Consider the following 9,442-nt stretch of genomic DNA (forward strand, 5'->3'; position numbering starts at 1 on the left):
GGAAATTTTATTCATTTAGTGAGGTGCTATTAGATAGTTTGAACAGCATATGCACATGAGGCTAAGGCGTTTGCCTTTGCGGTTTATTAAGATCTAAAAACATTTAACAAAGGGTTCAACAACAGTAATAATACCTAATAAGAAGAGGTTTTCTTATTACACATATTAATAAGGAACATGTTTTGAATTGACCTAATAATATTTAGTTTTAAACATGTTTACCTGACGTTTTTTATTTATTATTTTTGATGTGTTCAGGCTTCATAATTGGGGCTTTATTGAATTGTATTTAATTTACATGGAGCGTGTATTTTATGGTTTAGTAATATATAGTAACATAACATTTTATAACAGCGGAAGTGATGTTTTACATCTATTTTACAGTTCCCATGGTTTTTAACTAGAACGGAATGCTAGCTTTTATGATTGGTTAACGTGAATTGTATGTGACTATTTAAACAGCAGTGTAAAGTCATCCCACTGTTTGTCTGATGAAGGTGAGTTATTTAACTTGCCGAAAGCGCTAACATTTATTGGAAGAATAAATTTGTGGAATTACCAGCTTCTCTTATTGTGTTTCACTCACCTTTTGTTTTTTTCAGTGGTTCGTGAGTTTTTCGTTTTGTTCAAGCATACCTACTCTCCTTCCCCCACATCCCACTCTCACCCTACGGAAACAAAAGGCCAATCGGTTCCTAGAACAACATTTGCCCTATACATAGCTGTCCATTTCACACACGTGTCCACTGGACACATGTAACCCTTTTAATATGCATCACAATATACTCCAGTTGTCCTCACCCCTGTCTCTCAGGCACACGATCCTGGTATGCACATGACTCCTAAAGGTTCCAGGTACACGTGATGCAGATGACCCCATTGTACACACAACACTACCGGTCCCTCTATGGTTACTCCCATTTACCTTTTTCATGATGATGATGTCGCACACAGCACCTTGCAAGAGTACTGTTCTCACATAATGATTGGACAGAAACTGCTGTGTTAATGTAAATAAAATGCACAGAGTGATGTATTTGGCCAATGTACAAATGTTTGCGTGTATTAATGACACGTCTGTCTGAGGGAGTCTTGATATTACATAAGACAACACCACTACATAATACAGGCGTTGCTGGTGTTTCCATTTTCATTCCTTTGTAATGCTTTGTTGTCACATGGGATGTTCTTGATATATCTATATGTATATATGTATCTATATCTAGACATAAACACACACACATGCATCTACATGATGGAATACATTTCCTATACTGTTGAATGACTGCACTGGATGATATGTTTCTGATAAGATCTGATGTCTGTGTATCTACCATGGCTTAGTGGTAAATCACAATAGCTGTGTGTGCAGGGTCCTGGATTCGAGCCTTGCAGAGGCCGTTTATTGTGTTACTGGGCAGAACAAGGCCATTGGATACGGAGTGATTAAGGCACATTAAAGCAGTTGTGAGCAGGTGTGCATGGGTTTGCACAGAGCTAAACAATGCTAACCACCGGTTACAGTTTCTTACCCTCAATTAGCCTCTGTATTGCTTCACCAGTGTAATACTCACATACTGGCGGCCAAACAGTCTTATACCCGCTTGCTCCCACACTTGCAAATGCACTACGTTTGGTGTTTGCATCTGACACTCACACCCCTGGGTGGGAGTGAGAATGACGATATTACCTTGTGATGCCTATTACAATGGATTACATGCCTACAGTATCGGGAATGTCTGCCCATTAGGAGAAAGCATGCTGTTTGACTGTACGGATTCCGCAACCTGTCCAGAATTTGATTCATATTATTGGTGTGTTCCTCTTACAATCTGCACCTGTCTGGTTAATAAATGGGAACTGACACACTTCAATACAAACAAGTAAACGGGTTTTGGAACCCACATCCTTCAGCCGAGTCATGCTACTACATACCTAATATTCTATCGTCTTTCTAAGGTTGTCAGTGGAATATGTGTTTTCTGTCCCTATCAGACCTCTCATACAATTGGGGAAAAATATCAGCTGAATCAGGGACACGTCGTAACAACATCAGGGACACATTTAAATTATTAGTGCTATTAACCTGACACATTGACAGACTCAGAGCATATGAATTCATACACATTTTCTGAGGTAAATGATGTTTATAACTCTTAATGGTTGTCATTATTCATTACATGTAATTCACCACCTTTCCTCCAAAAGTTACTAGTTTTAGGAAGGATTAAGTGGGACAGAGTTAGAAATTGAGTTGAAATCAGGGACATCCCTGGAAATCGGGGACAGTTCAGAATATGGTCCCTATTTGTTCCCCCAGTGGTTTATGTCCTGTCCAGTGGATTTGCTCTTAGGGGTTGAGAGGTATGGGCGTCAGCTATGCCCATTTTGGAATATTACTTACATCCCCTGGGTGGTCCTAATACAACTGCGCCAGCCAACACCTGCACACCTAGGCCCATAATTGCATTCCCATAGTTCCCCCACTTGCCCCTCCTCTACAGCACTCATCCTTACTGTGGGTGCAGGTGGGGTATAAACACACCACTACACACTGCCCACTCCCCGCGTGTTGGGACACATGTCGTATGTTGTGTCGACCCATGCGTTATCAGGCTTGCACAACCTACTGGTCCATGTATGTCTACAGCCTGGTTTGATGAATCATTACTGGGACTGACTCGGATGACCATTAATTTTTGGGTGTCCCACAAGGGACATCAATGTCTATGTTTCAAGATTAGACCTGGAAGGTCTCTCCCACTGGTAGTATCCTGCCGGTGGTCTAGGAAGCAGTGGTGTGTTTACTTTTATTGTGTGTCTGTATGTCTCACTGACCTAGCTGGGGGGTGGGGGTTGATGCTACGTATTACATGTTTGTTTATTGGACCCCTCACCCCCATATGCACGGCCTGTGAACATATGTAACTCATAACTGCTGAATCATATCCTAGCTATACACATGTGTATATTTACAGTCACATATATATATATATATATATATATATATATATATATATATATATATATATATATATATATATATATATATAAATATATATAATTGTATGCATACATATACAGATATATATCTGTATATAGTAATGTGTGTGTGTGTATATATATATATATATATATATATATATATATATATATATATATATATATATATATATGTATCTGTCTCTGTATGTATACATTTGTACTACGGAGAGGGAGAGGCTTATCTCTATGTCGCTATGGGTAGATATACACACACATACCTCTACATATATACATCTACATCTGGTTATTCCATTCCTTGCCATATAGATTACACTTTGCTGCAGTGGGACTCATAGTGGGTGTGGCTGCTTCTTCAACGACGCCTCTGCCCAATGAACACATTTGCTTACTTCCCTGGGGTTGTCCATATAGGCCCACATCAGCCAACACCTGCACACCTAGACCCATAAGTAGCTATCCATAGTTCCCCCACCTGCATCTCCTCTACAGCACCCATCCTTACTCTGGGTCCTGGTCGGTTATGAACACACCACTACATGCTGCCCACTCTCCACTTCACGGGACCCATTTCATACAATTGTCTTGACCCATGGGTCATCAAGCTTTCCCACCCTTGTATCCTGGGTATGTATACACCCCAGCCAGAATGTTCGGTTTATCACATTCTTTTGGTCTTGCCAATTTTTGGGGTGTCCCGCAAGGGACGCTTCTGTCTGTGTTCCAAGATTAGAATTCACGAGTGCACTGTGTACCCCCCAGTTGTATCCTGCCTGTGGTCTGGGGAGCAGTGGACTCTTTACATTGTTTTTCTGTATGTTTCCAGTGTCTGGCTGGGGGGTGGGGTGGAATGTCATGCTACGTGTTTCATGTTTCTTGCTTGGGCCCCTCACTTCCATTGGCATAGCCTGTGAACATATGTCATTCTTGTGTGCTGTTTCCTATCATAGCTGTATATCTGTGTATATCTACGTGCACACACACACACACACACACACACACACATATATATATATATATATATATATATATATATATATATATATATATATATAGATATATATATATATATATATATATAAATATATGTGTGTATATATATATATATATATATATATATATATATATATATATATATATATATATACGTATATGTATATGTCTACAACAATACATATATATATATATATATATATATATATATATATATATATATGTGTGTGTGTGTCTGTAAAGCAATGCATACCCCGTGCAAACGCACTTACACACACTTACTGGTGTTTATATATGCTTAAACCTGCTTACTTGTGCCTTATTCATTATGACACTGACACTTCGCTCCAGTTAACTTTTAATTGTTATTTTGCAGGTTATACAGCAGACAGATGTAACAATATGTTCCTGTACAGATTACCGATGTTAAATGGTATGTGATGCAGTGGGATTCGGAATGGGAATGTCTGTTCGTTAGGCAGTTGCTCTAACCAATACACAATTGCTGTGCTGCATCATTTGCATATATACCCATATACCCATGGCTCCTGGTTCCCCAAACACCCACCCCAATGCCTCCCTAGCACTGCAGTCATCCATTCTCTAGTTGGATTCATGGTGTATCCACACCACTACACATTGGCCACTCCCTACTCCTGTAGACCCAACCCATCTTTTGACTCACTCCACGTATCCTCAGAACTCCCAAATGTTTAGTCCACAAACATTGGTGACATGAGCGACCAAAAGGATAATATTCACAAGTTTTGGGTTGTCCCACATGGGACACGCATGTCTTTATGTCAAGATTAGACTCTATACTTCATTACATCCTTACTTCCGTTAACATGACTCTACAATAAATTAATAAGTATGACTATGTGGTAACGCACACGTTACACATGAGAGCCTAATTATGTACGTGTTCGGCGTATGTTTTTTACAAATAGACCAGTTTAGTAATTGGGGTTGCCATAGCAGGCAGATCACAGGAATGATTCCATGTGTGGGAAAGTCCTCACATTTGATTTTTTTTCAGCACAGCACTGACTTCAGACATTGTACACACTTCCGCATTTTATCAGTTTCGTCCCTTCCCTCTTACGCAGAACCTATTATTCTATCTACTGTCGAGGTTTGTAAGGGCACATTCATGTTATTTATGTCTGCAAATGGAATGAATGTCTTACAGAGAATGTACTTCTACATATAGATGTCTGCATGTGTGTATGCATATACACTTATAACGAACTTGCTGACCTCCACGTGGCAGTCTAATTAGAACCAGCCTATCCAACCCTGGCACACCTGGCTCCATAATTTCATACCCATCATTTCTCCACCCCACCCAAGTTCAACATACATGCATACCATCCATTGTCCAGTTGTTATCGCAGCCATGACACACCTCCACACATTGCTGTCACCCGAGCGTTAGGGGCCCTACACGTATGTTGTCCCAACCCATGTATTCTCAGGCTCTCCCACCAGTTAGTCCTTGAACATACCTGCCCTTGCTTGTGTAATGGTCGGATGGCCAAATAGCCTATCAATTTTCGGGTAGTCCACCAGGGACTACCCCCTGTGTGTAAAGTAGACTTAGCAGATCAACAATGTTACTCCCACTGGTAATATCCTACCTGTGGTGTGAGTAGCAGTGCTTTGCTCACTCCTGCCCAGCTTGATATGACATACGCTGACAGCGCTATGTAATACTGGGGTTGCTGTTGATTCCCTTCTCATTCCTTTTGTATGCTTTATTGTTATGTCGTTCTTTCTTCATATATATATATATATATATATATATATATATATATATATATGTGTGTGTGTGTGTGTGTGTGTGTGTGTATATATATATATATATATATATATATATATATATATATATATATATATATATGTATATATATTATATATCTGTCTATACTTATATACATTTCCTATGCTGGGCACTGCTTAGACCGGCGCAAGCACACTCAGACTTTCTTACTGGTACTTATATATGTTTACTGCTGCTTATTTGTGCTTACACCTGCTTACTAGTGCCTTATTCATTATGACAGTGCCACTTTGATTGAATGATATTTAAGTTAAATATCTCATGCGATACTCTTATGTTGGTTTTACAGCAAAACGACATTCATTCCGCTTGGAAAATGATATGTGCTATTGTTGGGGTCAAACCCTGAATGCCTGTTCGTTAGGCAGATGATGCTCTAAACACTACACTATTGACACTTACGTTGATTCCGCATGTTTTTCTTATTTGAATGAATTTGATGTGTATGCTACACTCGGCGGAGGGCAGCGACGCGCAAACACATTGTATTTTGCTTACACCTTCAATATTACAGCAATTCAAATGTATAATAGGGACACGGGGAATCTAATTGTGAAAGTTCTAGGGACAGGGCTCAACTTTCCACTACGTGCTTGTGTGTTTACTACTTCAATTTCATTTCACTGTTCGTGGACACTCTTGTATGCTTAGCATACATTTTTGTATCCACGGACACTGAATTACTGACTTACTATTAGAGGCGGGCTCTACTAGTAGGCATAGTAGGTTTTGCAACTGTCGGGCCATGCTTACCCCTCCGTAGTGCACTTGTACACACCCACTGCACTCGCACACGTTTCTTGTGCACGTCGAGGGTGCGGTGGCAAGCCCTCATACATATTCATATGGCACTGCTGCACCAATATGTCACAAGATGGGTTGCAAACTGGCTTAAGGACAGAACCCACAGGGTTAGAGTTGCTGGCGCTATGTTAGACTCCAAGCCGGTCACAAGTGGTGTCCCACAGGGCTCGGTCCTTGGCCCCCTATTATTCGGCATCTACTTCTCAGAAGTACAGGCCAACATGAGAGGACTTTGGCTGACAAAGTTTGCAGACGACTGCAAACTGGGCGCCACAGTTGAAAGTGCATCGTTCACAGATATCCTTCAGAAGGGACTCACGGAAACAGATAGCTGGTGCTAGAGCCATGGCCTGAAGTTAAACGCCAAAAAATGTATAGTCATACCCTTCAGGAAAAACAAGGTAACCCCAAGCTACCATATAGGTGGCAATCCACTAAGCACAGAAGAGGTTATCAGGGACATGGGGACCCAGGTTGACAGTGGCCTTTCTTTTGACACTCACGTTGATAAAGTGGTTAGAAAGACCTTCTACATTGCCCACCTGATCATGAAGGGATTCACATCCAGATCTAGTGAGGTCATTGTTCCCCTGTACTCTTCACTTATCAGACCAATGATCGAGTACAATGCCCCATTCGGGATGTATCTCACCCGACATCTGCAGCAATTGGAGAGACCCCAAAAGTTCCTCACCAAAAGGATAAAGGGACTCCAAAATCTGCCATATGCTGCCAGATTGAAGAAACTCCAGCTCTATTCAGTCGCATACCGTCTGCTCAGAGGTGACATGTGCCTGACATACAAGGCCATGTCCAACCCAGAATTAATGGACATGCTCCACCTCAAAAATCCAAATCCACCAAAACCACTAGAGCAAGCAACTTAAACCTTAGCACGGATATAAATAGGATGTGCTGGAGGGATAGATTTATCACTCAGAGACTCCCTATGCTGTGGAATAAAATCCCGGTCCATGTGAGGCAGAGCACCTCACTGGCTCTGTTCAAGAGAAATCTTGACCTGTGGATGGGAGATCGTAGGTTTACCCCGGGAATCATCTCTGTGTCACTGCTGGACAGAGGCACAACAAACTAATGGGTACAGTATTTTTTCATATAAGGGGTGGTGTAAGCCACAGAACTTTGGGCTAGGCTTATAAATGCCTTAGGGCAGATAGCTTAGTATAAACTTGTGAACCTATGAACCTATCTGTAGTGAGGACGCTCGACGCAAGGCTAAAACCGTCCTTGCGACAAGCTTCTTGAATCCTGGGGAATGTTTTTCATATGCATGCCATTGAATTCTTTGCTGCTTTTACAAAATGAGATCTGTGTGCTCATGTACGTTAGCATTTAAATTTAGTAGTTCAGGGATCATTAATATATATGTACTTCTTCATATTCATATGAAGTAGTTTATACCACCCTAGGAAAAGTGCACTATTAAAGTTCTAAAAGTGGATGGTTTTAATATGATTGGATCTTAGGTGCATAGGTAAATACTGGGCTAACTGTCATTGTGGAACTTTTTAAACCTTGCCACTTTCTCACAAAGCTGACAATCAAACCCTGTATCTTGTGTCTTTGAGGCTTAAAACCATAACCATCATGCCAATCCCTGCCCATAGCACCAGAGCACAACTGAAAAAAGTGCAATCAGATAAATATGAATATTTTTTCAGGGGGGGGGGGTGACAAATGCCTGTAACTTGTATAATTAACTCCTAAATGTCTACTCTTAGATTAAGGAAACCCAGAACATAGTGACCCCTTGATGTACTTGTTTTTCACTCAAAATGCCAACAAAATTTGATTCAGTCAAGTCACCTTCTCCCAAAATGGTATCAAATTAACACTCACTTTAAATGCTACACAGCAGCTAACTTTAAATCAGTACAGTAATTAGCTTGTTTCAAACATTATTCATATGCTTCTATTGTAACTGTAGTAGAATTTAGCTAAACGATCATTATAGCAATAACTGACGACGTTGGTGTGGTATATTGAAGATTTACCCATGGAGTTGGTTATTGCTATTATATAATGACATTATTTAAGAAAAAAATACTTACTTTTCTTAAATAATGTCTTTGTATAATACCTCAGTGGTGCCCTTCCAAATTTTTCTGGTATCCTAGGGCTTTTCTGATTTCCTGCGCATGCGTATGGGACTTGCGGTCCCACTCTTACGTAATACATCAGTGAGTGCTGTGCAAAGGAAGCAATGGAGAAAGGAAGATCTCCATTGCTTTTTTTTAAATTTTATTAAAAAGAAACTGGGAGACTTTTAACATTCGGGAGAGCCGGGACAGAGGAAATAAAAGGATAATCATGTATGTTTCTTTAGTTTTGCAGAAGTTACGTGATTATCCTCTTATTTTTCTTTGCGTCATCTCCCTCATTCATTTTAGTTCTTCCATTTTGTAAATTTATTAAAAAAAAAAAAGAAAGAAAGAAAAGTAAAACTTTTATGAGACCGGATCTTTTTCCATTGGTGTGTTCATGAATTTACAACAGGCACACTGATTGGGCTGAACAATCAGTGTGCTCCTTTTTGAACATTACTGACCAGTCATTGTATAATATAGATTAAGATGTACATGCCTTTACAAACCCATATCTCTCAACTTGTAGACACTGAAAATAGGGACAAATGCTCTTGAAAAGTAGGTGCAGCCAGTCAAAAAAATGGACATCTGGTTAGCATAAAATTTAATTCATAATAGCACACAGCTTTTTTTCCACTTACTTTTTTCGTTCTAAATTCTGGTGCAAGGATGTAGCTAAGGAAATGTTTGC

Source organism: Protopterus annectens, chromosome 3.part0 (assembly GCF_019279795.1).
Source record: "Protopterus annectens isolate FY-2018-M chromosome 3.part0, PAN1.0, whole genome shotgun sequence".
NCBI lineage: Eukaryota > Metazoa > Chordata > Ceratodontiformes > Protopteridae > Protopterus > Protopterus annectens.